The sequence below is a fragment of the Melospiza georgiana genome, chromosome 9 (genome assembly GCF_028018845.1).
Source record: "Melospiza georgiana isolate bMelGeo1 chromosome 9, bMelGeo1.pri, whole genome shotgun sequence".
Taxonomy (NCBI): Eukaryota; Metazoa; Chordata; class Aves; order Passeriformes; family Passerellidae; genus Melospiza; species Melospiza georgiana.
The window spans coordinates 6,367,196-6,382,045 of NC_080438.1; positions in this window are offsets into that span (position 1 = coordinate 6,367,196).

Genomic DNA, 14,850 nt, shown 5'->3' on the forward strand with positions numbered 1-14,850 from the left:
GGATCCAGGGGCAGCCACAGCTTCTCTGGGCACCCCGTGCCAGGGCCTGCCCACCCTCACAGAGAACAATTCCTTCCCAATATCTAATCTAAACTTGCTCTCTGTCAGTTTGAAGCCATTCCCCTTGTCCTGTCCCTCCAGTTCCTGATGAGTTGTCCCTCTCCAGTTCCCTGGAGCCCCTGCAGACCCTGGAAGGTTCTGTGGGGTCTCCACACAACCTTCTCTGCTCCAGGCTGAACATTCCTGGCTCTCCCAGCCTGGCTCCACAGGGGAGGTGCTCCAGAGCCCTTCATGGCCTCCTCTGGACTTGCTCCAACAATTCCATGTCCTTTTGTTAGAGACACCAGGGCTGGAGCTCCAGGGGCTTCCAGAGCATAGGGAATGTGCTGAGGGTGCCTTGGTCCCACTGCCCATGGGACAGAACTGTGCAGAATCGTTCCTGAATGCACTGAAATTCCGCAGCTGCAGTACAGTCACACCTCAAGGAAATATTTTTTAACACATTAGGAGAAAAATGTAAAATCTCCTTATGAAATATGATGTTTGGATTTATAACTGAGTTTCCCCTGGTAAGTTCTGGGAAATTTCCCTAAATCAAATTAAACTCAGGGAGCTCAGCTGGCCTCATAAATCACCTGTCTAAACTAGGAATGCTTCAAGTGATGCACGTCCAAGTCAGGAAGCGTGACAATAAATTTGATGACATAAAATGAGCCTGTTAGGCCTGGATAAAACTGTGAATAGGCAGTTTTTATGCCTTTCTTAGACAACTACAAATGAGACTTGTTTTTATATAATGCTGGATGAAGTGTCCACATGTATAGCTCCAGCCCCATTGGGTCTTATTCACAGCAATGAAAAGCTTTCTGCTCAGAGAATTTTGGAGAATTTGAATCTGAAAATGTTCAAATGAATATCAAGTCCTGCATATCTCCTTCTCCAATGTCTGTGCTATGAGGTAGGAGGAGGGAACTATACAGGAATGCAGTGGGATTATCACAAAGGTGAGAAGGGGTTTGGAACATCTTTCTGATGACATGAGACTGTGGGAGATGTGTCAGATTAGTTTGGAGAAGGTTTAGAGGAGATAAAAATATCCCAAGGGCAGGTGCCAAGGGGATGGTGCCAAACTCTGTCCAGAGATGCCCAATGACAGGACAAGAGGTGATGGCCATGAACTAGCCAAGCCCAACAAGTTCTACCTCAGCATGAGGAACCTCTTTCCATGGAGGGTGGCAGAGCACTGGAACAGCTGCTGGGGAAGGGTTGGAGTCTTCCACTCTGGAAACATCCCACGACCCTGCCTTGGCAAAGGGTGGGACAGAAGATCTCCAGAGGTCCCTCTTTGTTGGAACCCAGGACATTCCTCTGGCTGCCCTGGAGGACTCGAGACCCTGGCAAGGAGTCAAAAACACCTGTGCCTTTGATTTTAGCCCATGGAAAAAATTACCAACTTCGTGTGAAAATTTACAAGCCACAAGGGTTTGAATAGAATGATAGTGAATTTATCACAGGGTGAAAAAGTAGAATTTTGGGGATTTAGAATGAGGGTTCAAGAGGCAAGATGGAGGAATCTGGGCGTGTCCTGTCCTTCTTCTAGTCCTCCATCTTTTCCTGTGATGGTGACACTTTTGGATTGGTTTAGAGTAGAGACAGACTGTCTAACATAAGTGATAGGTATTGGGAAATTATTGTAAACAAAGTACATGTAGCTTTTAGTATAAAAAGCTAACACCACGCCAAGGGCAGGGACTGTGCCACAACCCAACCTGCTGGACAGACCCTAACAAGTCAGAGAAAGAATGTAACAGATAAGAGAAAATAAACAACCTTGAAAAGCAGAACTGAGGAATCTCATCTTCTTCTTTGGTTGTGGGGCTGAGAAAAAAGTCTCTTTAATACCTTGGGAGCCATTCCAGCAACACAAAACCTGAGACCGCCCACCCCTAAGGACTCTGTGCTTCTGTGGATGAAGCCCCTTCAGCTTTGGAAATTTATTGCTGGGATAAGGAGAAGACTTTCTTGCTCCTTACAAATTGTCACTAATTCACAATTCTAAGACTGTGCAAGATTTAAAGGATGAGAGGCAGGCTGGGGGAGCTGGGGCTGTGAGAGGGACCCCAGAACCCCTCCCAGAGCCCAAAGGGGAGCTCCTCCAAAGGACTTCATTGCTCACACCTCTCCTCAGGAAAGGGTCAGGGAAAAATAGCCCATTATAATTCAAAAATCTTGTAATAGAAAACGATAAAACATACATCAAAGCAAAGAATTAGTTATCTCCCTGTTCAAAATCTTACCAGAATAATCAGAGAGTTAATATTGGTTCAGATCAAATTATTAGAATAAAAATAAAAAGTAGCCTGCTGTTACACCAAAGATAATAACAGCAACTGCTGGAACCCTAGTTGCTGAAAATTTTAGACTTTCTGTGCTGACAAGCACTGACCCCCAAGAAAACACTGATTTAACCTGAAACCATAGAGAAAACTTCCAAAATTAGATAATAAAACGAAGATTATGAGCATATAGTTTAAACAAAAATGTGTAATATCACATAGTAGAAAACTTAAAGTTTTATAATATAATAATATATATAAAAAACCCCTAAAATTTTAGAACAAAAACTCATCCTTATTTTTCACCTTCTTCTTCATAAGTTTAAATAGTATTATACAATAAATAAAAATTTTAGAACAAAAACTAATCCCACTTCTCCACCTTCTTCATAAGTTTAAATAGTATTATGTAATTAAATAAAAAATCCACATTACAAACTACAAGTAGTTAATTATTAAGTTAAAAATAAAAATAATTTAAGTATCATTTCCTAATTAAACAGTTTTTCCTTAAAAACCTTCAACATCCCATTTCCTTTCCTGGAGAAAGAGGATGTGATTTTCCACACATTCCCCACCAGCCCCCAGGGACATGCTTGGTATTTTCACATGTTTTCCAACAATTTTATCCACTTTTATCTTCCTTCATTGGTGTGAAAGTCTCCACCATAAATGAATTCACTGCATGTGGTGTGTTTTGCATAAATTAAATATTTGGGATTTTTTCTCTTTCTTAACTCTACATTGATTTTGTCCCGCTCCAGTTGGGATACACAGCACAACATAAAGGACCTATATCTGTCTGACATGCTAATAAAAAGAAATAAATATTATACTGTAACAGGACTTTCAATGCCACCCTGATCTACTCTGTTAACCCCACATTAAAAGCTCAGCACACAGTTTAAGGCTGTTTTGGATTTGTTTTCCTGATGGCCAAGTTTCCATTTAAAAGGATGTTGGCTTGCCTTTGTTTTCATTTCCAGAGTGCTTCATTAGGCTTACAAATGTTTAATTAAGTTTTATTAAATGCATTAAGCTGAGAGTAAGGAGCTGCACTTTGCACACTGGGTGAAATGGACTCGGTGGAAAAAACCCATTATCAAGAGTGATCAAGATTGATCTCTGCATGCTTTGGCCAATTTGTAGCTAGAGGGAGGCTGATTTTTACTTGCTGCTTATTTAAGGGAATGAATCATACCAGTAAAAATAAATCATTGTTTTGATTAGCCATTTTTTCTCTTTCCCCCCCCCTTTTTTTTTTTTTTTTTTTAATTTCCTTGTAGCAAATGTCTATTTTCCCTGTTAGAGACAGCCTGCACTGGCTTCTTTAGAAAGTTCTGTTGTTTTGCCAGCTCAGGGATTTTACTTTAAGGCTGATGATGCCAGATTTGTTTTAAAGTCCAGGTCCTGGAAAGCTGTCATGGTGTGAGTCTTCATTATGTGCACACAAAAAACTTGATATCCTCAAGGCTAGAAATAATTGGTGATATAATGGGAATGTTGTGGGGAATAGCTTTCCAGGTGGCATGTCCCATACCAGGCTTGAGCTGAAAGAAAAATCTAAAGATTTTTAAGCTGCCAAAGCCATCTGATATATAAATGTTTCTGATAAATAAAACCTCCAGTTTCTGATAAATAAAACCTCTAGTTTTTGTCTTCTCCAGAAGACAAAAATCTTCTCACTTTCCTTGTCCTGGCTGAAACTGACATCTGTGGGTGAAAGTTCTTGCCCAGGAAAATTAAAAACAATACACTAACTTTAACAAACACTAAATTACAATGCAATCTCATGGTTTTTAAGATTCCAAGATTGCTGTTTTTCGTATCATTCTTATTATGTGTAATTTATGCTAATATATATTCCTGATTACTGGTGTTTTTTTTTTTTTACTTGGAAGCTCACAACTAATTAAAGAACTATTGCTATCCTTGGCTGAACTTTAATTTTTGAACTCAAAAAATTAAAGGCTGTGTCCTCCAAAAATTTGAGAGATCCCAGGACAATGCCCCATGGCCTCTCCCTTGATTCCAATGGAGTAAAAGGACTCCTCTGTCTCATTTCTAGACATAAACCTCTGGTGTTTGTGGATTAATTTTCCTGGCATGTTCACAGAACCTCAGGGCAGAACTCTCATGAGCACTTGGTATTCTGTTGAACCCTGTGCTGAAGCAGTTGCTTACATGGCTTTTAGCCATCACTGCTAAGAAGTTGTACTCAGAGACAGAAGCTAAATAAGAACCTGGGCAGAGCTCAGCTCTTACCTCCTCCCCTGACATCACTGGGATTAAATTTAACCCCTTGTGTAACACATGCGTTTGTATATCAAGACTGCAAAGCCCATTTGCCATGTAAAATGTATTTATTTTTGTTTTCTAGATGTAACAAGTCACAGTTGATCAACACTAAAATCAGTAATACAGACTTTGGGGATCTTTTGCATTGTACTTCTGGCCTTATAAGCATTTCTGCAGCATGACATTGTTTGGAAACACAAAAACCAGTTTACACAGTGCATCTCTGCCTGAAAATTCAAGAACGACATAATTTGAATGTTACATAAGGCAGGAGATACATGGGTTTTATACATAAAATATGTATATGTCTACTATCCTGTACATCCTACAATTATGAAGATATTTCCAGGTAGCTGACACTAGAGCTAAACAGCAAGTATTAAATTATTACTTCTTTATCCTTTTTGGCTTTTTCTCAGACATTCTTAAATGAACAATTTTAGTTCCCAAAACAGTTGGGATCTTTACCTTAGGACTATGAACACCCAGGAATGAATTGGAAGTTTCCATCAGGTTCCAAATTGTGCTAAAGGTGTGTGAGAGGTTCAGAATGGATGGGAGACAGCTCTGCTTGTGAATGTTGCTGTTTTTAAGGCTGCTGCAATTGGAACAAACACACAGAACTCCTCTGCTGCAGCTGAAGGCTGGGGGACCTGCGCACCAACACTTCCAGGCTTTCACAGGCACTGAATTCAAATTCCAAGGAAGAGCCTCTCACTTTCCTCTTCCTCTGTGAATCACTGAGCTCCATTTGAGCCTGCAAGTCTTGCTTGAAAGAATCTGCATTAATTACTACTCATCAGCCTTAAATATGGTGACAGCTCCTGTTGGCAGCCCTGTTTATTTTGCGACCACCTTTTCAGCTCTGCTGTCAAATGGAGTTTTTTTTCTCCTTCCCAAGAAAACAACCTTTCTCTGTGACCAGCTGCTGAGAACAAACCTCCTCTCCCTCCCCTCCCCAGTCCTGAACACGCCATCCTTATTTCCTTTCCAAGGAAATTCTGCCCTTATAAATAGGGGCCAGGCTGGAGTTAGAGATATCAAATTTTAAGCTGCTCAAAGGAGAGAAGGTCTATACTGCTTCTCTGGTTTTCCTCTTGATAGATATTGTGGTCCACCTGTCAAAATGTACTTAATTTCCTGTGACTGTCTGTGGTTTCCCTCTCTACAGAAATATTGCAAAGGTTTGTTTGGAACTACCAACCTACTTCCTGTGAAAATCCTTTCTGATGGAGATGTTATTTAGTTATTTTTTTTTATTATTTCTTCAGTAATCTGTGAAAAGAGAGCTTGGAAAGCTATAAAACAAATTGTCTTTTACCATCCCTTTCTCATTGAAAAAAAAAATTATACTCTCCCAATTTTCAAATAATAACACCCAAAACTCTATCAATATAGCTGAAGAAGAGTAATTATTGCCTGAGGGGGAGGAAAAAACCCCCAATCCCTGAATAAACAACTCTGAAAAAGAAGAATCAAAGATTGTTAGAGAATTAAAAGGTTTCAGAGTCTAAACAGTAGAACCCACAACCATAAACACAATTAACACAATTTAGGTAAATTGCTTCACTGACACAATAAAACCTGAGTCATTAAGTGAGAGAAAATGTAGGGGATAATTATGAGGAAGGAAGGAAGGAAGGAAGGAAGGAAGGAAGGAAGGAAGGAAGGAAGGAAGGAAGGAAGGAAGGAAGGAAGGAAGGAAGGAAGGAAGGAAGGAAGGAAGGAAGGAAGGAAGGAAGGAAGGAAGGAAATCAAAGAAAGCTCTTTTAAAGCAAACAGGACATATTAATTTTCTCCTCCTCTACTCATCTGCATGTGTACAGTCACACATGTGGCAAAACAACAGGATCATTTTTTACATTTTGAAACCTTAAGCCTCTTTCCTAAACAACCTGTGCAAGTAAGGATAACCCAGTAGAACTTCCAGAGACTCAAACTGCTTTGATGGCTACATTTAATTTCCTAAATAAAGATGCAGATATCAGAGTTACAGACAAATCCCACTGTCAAGAGCAACTGGGACAAGGAAGGATACTTACATGAGACCAATTACCCTTCTTTTTCCTTTTGCTGGCAGTAATGTCCAGCAGTCAGAGTACATAATTTAACACATTCAAGTTTCTATCAGTTTCTGTACTTGCTTCATATTTTCAGTTACTCTATCCCTTGGGTTTTTTCCTAAAAATGCTTCACATAGAAGTATGAGCATGAAACACTCCCATATGTCATTGCTTGGCAGCAAAACCAGAAAAGAAAACCATTCACAGGGAGCAACAACAAAGCAGCATAAGACACCTTTATTCTGAAGTACTTTTGTTTTAATGTGCTTCTATTGAGAAAAGTGAGAATTTAATTTGGGCTTTACTACGATGCTGCATCATTAACTTCCAAACACCTCTAGAGCTTTTCCATTTCCCTGATTCTATTCTTAAACCTGGAATTAGACTGCCTTAGCCTTGAGTTCAGGTGCAGTGAGTACTTCAGTCTTACACAAGTATTCTGCTTTTCTTCCTTTAGATAAATGTTCTATTTTTTATTCTCTCTTCTTTTTCTTTTTTTTTTTTTTTCTTTTTTTTTTTTTTTATTTTTTTTTTTTATTTCTCAACTATCTGAGATTAAATCATCTGTACTAATTCTTGTTTTCATACCTGAACAATTAGCAGAGGACTGAAGGAAGATGCCATTTGACAGCTATGTGAATAACAGACATGGTTTACCAAGAACAGAAAAAAATTTTAGGAATGTTTTCAATTCTTTTTCATTCTAATTTGGAGAAGATTTTGAACCTTAAAAGTCTTAACCCCCTACATAATTTTGTGAAACGTAGCTTTTGCTGGGAAAGGTTTGGTTTTCATTTCATCTTCTCCATTACCAGTTGTTTTACCAGTAACTATTACAAGGACCTCATAAAACTTTCAGTGAGAAAGGCTGTCAAAACAGACAGAACTCCATGAGATATTTAGCTTTCAATGAAATGGATTTTTCTACTGCAAACCATTTGTTTTACTAGCCTTGGTGAATGATAACAACTGTGATGGGTCTCTTATGTGGGGAGATTTAGGAGAGTGTATCTGTCACATGTATATTCACCTCAGTAACTCCTTGTTCTTGTAGTAACAAGAATTTCTTATTCTCTCACCAGCCTCTATATCATCACCTGAAATGGAAGCTGGGTGTCAATGCCAAACTTGAATCAATAAAGAGCTGAAGTACCTGCAGTGGTGCCAGAGGTAATGTTTCAATTAATCCTTCAGAATTAATGCCTGCTTCATTTCCAGGAAGTCCAGAGGGGTACGTAATGGACCCATTTTGTGCTATTTCAATAGGGTGAGAAAAACTGTGCTTCGCTAATTTGAATTACACAACTGCAGGAGGATTTGGGTAGGACAAGCACTGCCCTAAGCCAGTTTGATTATGGGAAAGAGTAGTGAAAAGAGCAGTCTTTCTTTATGCTCTTTTGCAACCAGGCAGAAAAACAAAGGAAAATATTGTGCCTTCATGTGGTACCACCAGCAGCACCAAAATTTGCTGCAAATTCAGCCTAAAAATAATCACCGCCCCTGGTGAATGATGGATTTGTTGAAACTCTCCAGCTGATCTGCTCTCAAAGTTGGGAATAGTTGGAGTGGCATCTAGTATCTAGATCAGTTGGAGAGAGGGAGAATTGTTGAAAACTCTTGGATATGTCCAAGTCCATGATGGTGTCTGGAAAAGCCTGGGCCCTGTGAGCTCTAGAATAGAAGCTGGAATCAAATAATGGAATTCTGGAATGGTTTGGGTTGGAAGGGACCTTAAAGCTCATCCAGTGCCACCCCCTGTCCCTGGAAGGGCAGGGACACCTTCCACCAGCCCAGGGTGTTCCAAGCCCCATTCAGCTATTGCCTCCCTGTCCTGCAGTTGGTTTTGCAGGAGTCAGGAGATTATAAAAGGGCTGGAGAGGATGGAGAGGGAGCTTTTGTTCCAGCATTGTTGGAAGCACTGCTATTACTTAGTGATTTCTTCCATTGTGAACACAGGAATGCAATGATTGTTTGCCTGATGCCTGATTGTGGTTTTGTCAATACAGAGCTCTCACTTGCTAGCAACTAACTATCTCATTAACTCCTTTTTTCCCCTGTGCTATTAAACATATTTGATTCTCTCTGCTGTCCTGTTATGCCAAATAGCAGGAGGGTTCCTCATTACCTCATTCATTGTTTAGTAACAAAGCCTTGCAGGAGTCCAAATGAGTGGCTGAGTGTCACAAGTGTCCCTTGTCACAGCAAAAACACTCCACGTGCCGCCTGCAAGCAGCGCACTGGGCCTGCCACTGTGCAATTCAGTCCTGGCAGCTGCTGGGGCTCAGAAATTCAATACAGTCCATTGTAAAGCCACCACAAAGGAGGCAAAAGGATCTGGAGTGGGAGAACATCTCTGCAATTTCACATTGATTCATAATGAAGGCTGTTCATTAACATCAGAACATTGTGCATTTCTTTAAGTATTTAAAGTTCATTTTTTGAGATCTTATGTATTTCTGAAGAAGTCACAAGTGACTTCAATGTTATAGCCTCCCTCAGAGTTTCTAAGCCTCTCATTGCTCTGGGCCTTAAACCATTGTTTTCTCAGATATTTATATTAAAAAAAACCCCAAAAACAAAACAAAAAAAGAAAAACAAAAAAAACCCAAAAACCAAATACCCCAAAAATCTCAAAAGAAAACCCCAAAAAACAACTCCACCAAAAAACAAGAACAACAAAAAACCCCAGGGGAATTATTTTATATAAGACGAAAAAAAAAAAGAAAAACTTTCAGAAGGTCCCAGAATCCACCACTGTATGAATAGCACATAGGCAGAATATTCTTGTTGACGTTAATTCCCCTTCTAAAGCTTTTTGGAATAGATACCAAAGCCTTGCATGCCAATGGTTGATGGGGGATCATGCAGAAGACACATAGACATTTGTTAAGAGAATTATTTTGCATGAAGAATCTCCCTGAGCAAAGGAAGTTTTATTAAGGACCAAATCTAAACCAAGGTTTCCTTTCAGGACCACAGACTTCTAGAGCAGCTCTGGGCAATCACATTTTCCAACTGACAGCCTCAGGGTCTCTGTCAGAAGAAAGTAAATAATCAACTGTATTTTTGAAGTGGTGACATAGAGATATATTTATACAAACAACAGTTCATGAAAAATGGTTTGGGATGAGGGAGTGATTTTGCCTTTTTTTTTTTTTTAAGATCTGTTGAACTACTGTGGATGCTTTTCTAAAGTTCTGTGCAGTTACTGCCAACTTCTGTTCAAGGCACTGATGTTTATGAACATTCTGAATTCATTTATGAATTCTGTACATGAAGTGCCTGAGTTCAGACTCATCCTAACAGCAATCTGAGTAGTGTTAGGAGGAAGCTCAGATATTTAACCAACAATAAGGAATAGCATTTGAAATATAGAAAAAATGTCTATCATTGCTTATGGCCCAGATTGAGCATTTTGTGAATTTCTGAGGTAATCTTATATATTTTTCAAACTTAACTTTAACAAAATTTGGCAAATCATTAAGAAAAAAATTTTGGACTGGCAACATTGCTATTTTTAGAAGACATTTTACTTTAGTTGCTTCCATCAATCAGGGTGAGACAAAACCCTAAACCTACCCTAATGATCAGTAGAAAACTCTGAAACAATTAAAGGAAGCCATCAGTTTTATTACAGAGTATTAAAAATACATCTGGAACTTCCAAGGGTGTTAAATAGTCACTCAACACTTGCCCCTCTCTGTCTTCACAGGACACAGAGTTTTTATTCTCTTTTTGTACCCAACTGATGAAAGCATCTCATGAATAATTAACAGAAAGCACTTGCTGGACATGGAAGATTTGAGATGAAATCAATCAATGGTGCCTGCAATCCATGTTATTAACTTTCAGAATCCAGTGAGGGGAGGAGGAATGATCTGCATCTTCCTCACCCAATGCTGATGTCTGTACAGCCTAGGCTGGAATTCAGCTCAGCCCCACAGCAATTTCACACTCAGAATCCACATCAGGCCAGCAGAATTTCTTCACTTTTCTGCTGCTGCCATTGATGCCAGAATGCGGCCACAAGCACTTGTAGAAAACTCAGTTATGAGGTAGCTCTGCTGTAGTTTGCAGCCTACAAGGCAATAAATGTTTCCTCCAGAACACCTTATAAATTCTGTCTCTCCCAAGTAACAACATTATCACTGCTCGACGAGGGGAGGCTAATAAATTTTAACAATAACCAAAGCAAAAATGATGCCCTAAAACACAAGGAAATGAACTGTTCCAACAGAGCTGGATGAAAAACAAGAAAGCATTAAGAAGGATAAAACCAGGACAGTGCAGTACTTAAAAATTTGGGTTACTTCATTCAACCAAGAAAAAAATCTTCAAGAACCAATAAGATTTCAAGTTGTTTCTATTTTATGATAATAGAAACCCATCAGATTCCATCATACACATGCAAATGCAATATTGAATAAAAATATTAACAGTAAAATATCAAGCATACTTAATCACATCACATGTAAAAGGGAAAGATTTGGTATTTGAAAGCTTAAGAATAATTTAGTGATTCAAAATCTCTAAATATACACAGTACCTCATGCTACATTAAACCAAACCCACTGCAATGTACCCCCACTGCAAAAAAAATTGAATTATTGAGACCTCCTGGGAGAGATAAGGTTTATCCAAAATCTGCCAACAAACATGCATTAACTGTCCCACAGAGCCTGCTATTGCCAGCAGGGCATGGCACTATTCTAATGAAATGCATGGAAGGATAAACAATACTTTTTTGGCTTGTTCTATGTTGTCTCTGAAGATTTATCTCTTTGTTTGTCCATTTTTGTGCATTGTGGAAGGTCACAAAGCCCAGCACATCCAGAGTGACAGAAAATGGGGCTGCTGGAACACCAATTATCCCATTTTCTTCCAGCAAGGCAGCACTAGCTATCCAAATGCAGTTGCTGGCAGTGGTTGGTCAGTCTGTTTTGTACTCACAGAACTTCAGTGGCTGAAGCCTCCTCTATAATTTATTCCAGTGCTTCCCAACTCTTACATTAACTAACCAAACATGGTTTTAATATCAAGTTGTATCACAAAAAGATTATGGTTTCAGCCACAGGTTTCTAATTTCTTCACAATGGACAGGAAAGTGGATAATTTCCTTTCCCTTTGAAGTTTGTTACAGAGACCATGGTTTTCCTTCCAGAGTAAATATGCAGGAGAAATTACCGAGAATTAATGATCTTGTAGTCCCTCTAAGGACTTTGAAATAATCCAGGTAGCTCTCGCTAAATTAATTATTGGATTTTCTCTAATTAAAAATTGTTCATAAGAAATGGCTCCCAACAACAGAAGGGAACCTTGATGTGCCTGGAGAAAAACTGTGCCTGCACCTTCAGTGTTTGATCACCAAAGTTTAGTTAGAGAAACATTTAAAAGGCCTCACAAAAGCCAAAACAAAGGTGCTCTGCAGGTGTAATAAATTCATTGATCACAGATAGTCGAGGCAGATTTCCTTAACTTGTGGCTAATAATGTGCTTTTTTCTCACACTGCAAGATCTGAAATTATTTGCACCCAGTGCAGGCTACCACTCCTTTTCTGTCTTAGTCTCATTGCCTATTTCAGTGTTCTGAGCATGATTTCTTTAGGGATTCTTGATTTTGTGTGTGGTCAGCTTTAGCTGAGTCCTTTAGCAAGGAAAAGTGGGGGCAGAGTGGGAAGGAGGGGGCTGAAGAGACCCCAAGGCTGCCAGAGCTCCAGGAGGGTTCGGAAAACACTCCCAGGGATGCCCAGGGTGGGGTCTTTGGGGCGTCTGGGCAGGGGTTGGTCTCCATCATCCTGGTGGGTCCCTTCCAGCTTGGAATATTCTAAATTTATGATTCTAAAGCTTTTCTTTAGCTCAGGTTGTGGAAGGAGTGCTGTGGTGCAGCACTCTGGAGTTGTAACCACTCAGATTATGAGCAGAGTGAGTGCTCTGCTGCCACCAACAAATGGGAACCTAAAATAAGGCTAGAGCAGCGTGACACTGGGAGTGGAATGATTCTGCATTTGCCTTTTCTAACTTGGAGAAAAGATTAAATATACAGGTAAAGATGGTACCAATGCAGGCTGCTAGTTTCCTTGTAGTAGCCAGAATAGATATATTTATTTTATATCATTTGAATTGAGAGGGTGCATTGCCTTTTTATGTAAATGTACATACTTCTGACATGGAAAAAATATTTAGGAGAAATTTACCCTATAAACACTTTTAATTATTCTGTGTCACTGTTAATTGAAGTACTTGGTGTAAGTGCTGTATAATTGACAAAAGCTCATTTTTTTTTTTGCTTTAGCTATGCAACCTTTCCTATAATACATGAAAAAATGAATAAAAAGAGGCCCAAAAAAGTCATGAATTCAAAGAATTACATTTCTTCTTCAGTTTCAGGAGAGTTAAATTTTCTGCTGGTGTTTAAAATGGACAACTTTCAGGCTAAGGGTAGTGATTGAATTTCTATCATTGGGTGTGAAAAGGAAGGAAAGGAGCCAAAAATACAAAAAAAAAAAAAAAAAAAAAAAAAAAAAAGAGTTTACCAAGCCTTCTGAAGATGTGAGAGGCACAGCTACAATTTAGATTAGTCAAGAGCATTGTTCTGGCTGAATAAATCCCAATTTAAGTTTATTACCCAGCTCAACTAGAGCAGACCTTTGTGAATCAGCACAAGTTTGCAGAAATATTACCAGCACAAAAGTAAACCCTCACTGATACGCCATTCCTCTCTGTAAGGAAAATGGTGGTTATTTTTCTTCATACAAGTAATTTGAACTTCTAAAAAAATAACAGCAGTAATCATAAGGTATTTTTTTCTGCCAATTCTCTGCATAAATGTGCATATTAAATGTGTTTATTAACAATTCAGATGAAAAAATAAAGTTCTCAGTCTCCAGTACTACTCTCCTAAAAGCCTTTCAGTTTGCTTGATAGTTCAAATTCTTCCTGAATTATTTCTGTCTAAAAAACACTGTAAGACTTGATCAAAGTAAACATCAAATCAACACAAGTTGTGACTTCCTTAAAAGCTGGTGGCCACCAGTTCTAATCAGGAGCTTCCACAGCTCCATGTGAAAAGAAGTTCTCTGTTTACTAAAGAAATAACAAATTCATGTTAAAAATCCCCATTGAAATCCTCTTTGAAAGCAAATGTATATTTGCTGGAAATCTCTCTCCTCTTCTAAAAAGAGTCTGATGAAAAAATATCTGAGTGCTGTGAGAAGATATTCCTGCAGAACTGAAAGATGTAATTTTTCGTGTGCCGTCAAATTGCCAAAAGCTGTCATTGGAGGAAAATATTATTTTAACAAGTGGCATTTCATTTTCAACTGATTTAAGCAATGGCTTTAGAAAAATGTTTAGAAAAGTATTGTGAACTTGCATATAGATTTTATATTCCATTATGATTGTTCAGCAAGTAGCAAGATAGTAAAAATGATATATCAGAATAATGTAGTAACAGTGCTGGAATGAATGGCTCAGACTGTGATATATTGAATACATTGTGCATTTCAGATGAGCATAGATACAAAAAGATGCTCTTGTCAGTGCAGGAGCAATTTTTTGCTATTTAAAAATATATATATTGACTCTCCATATCATACTTTGCCATTAAGTCTCAGTATGCACAGATACTATATTATCACACACTATAAAAAAAAAATTAAAAATAGTTAAATTACAGAATACTACAAAAAATACCCTATTTTCAACCAGAACTTATTCAGAGCTGCCTAGCATGGGAGTTTCATTTTGCAAAAGACTATTTTAACAAGATCGTTCATCCTATCTGAAGTAATTTATTTTCCAGTGAGAATTTGGAGGAAATTACATTCAGAGCAGTCTCTGTAATTCCTATGCACAAGTGATCTACAGGAGCTGCTGAGTTTTGTGTGCTGGAATTCAGTCTGCCTAAGGGCATTGTTTTGCAGAGCTGCTGCTCTATGTGTTGGGTTAGACACATCCCCAAATATATGAAAATGCATTCAGAACTTTTAGGTTTCTTGGTTAAAAGAGAACCTTTCAACTTTATTAAATGGTGCACATCTAGATTAACAAGTGGTACAGGTATTATGCTTTAGGCCTGATTGAAAACACTTCCAAGTCAATAGGAGTCATTTCATTGACTGTAAGTGAGGTTGTAACACCCACCAGGCAAAAGT